A 307-nucleotide genomic window follows, 5' to 3' on the forward strand; every position below is an offset into this window, starting at 1 on the left:
CTTCCAGCATTTTGTATATGGCTTTAAAAATTCTGTATATTCTAAGCGTTCAGGGATATTAAAACGAAATATCATTAATATTTACATTTTATTCATTTTTTTTCATTTATTCAGCTCCGCTATTTTTATTTTTTGTTAAAGAGGGAAAAATCTTAACTGGGGAAGGAATAGGAACTAGATATGGTTATTTGTACGAGAAATACTGGAAAGTAGAGCAATTGTGACAGAGAAATTTGAGCCTTCGGGAAGGCAACGGTAAGGATCTGATTTGTTTCCATATAATGTTGAACAGAAGATTTTTCTTCTT

Source organism: Penaeus monodon, chromosome 31, assembly GCF_015228065.2.
Source record: "Penaeus monodon isolate SGIC_2016 chromosome 31, NSTDA_Pmon_1, whole genome shotgun sequence".
NCBI classification, from domain to species: domain Eukaryota; kingdom Metazoa; phylum Arthropoda; class Malacostraca; order Decapoda; family Penaeidae; genus Penaeus; species Penaeus monodon.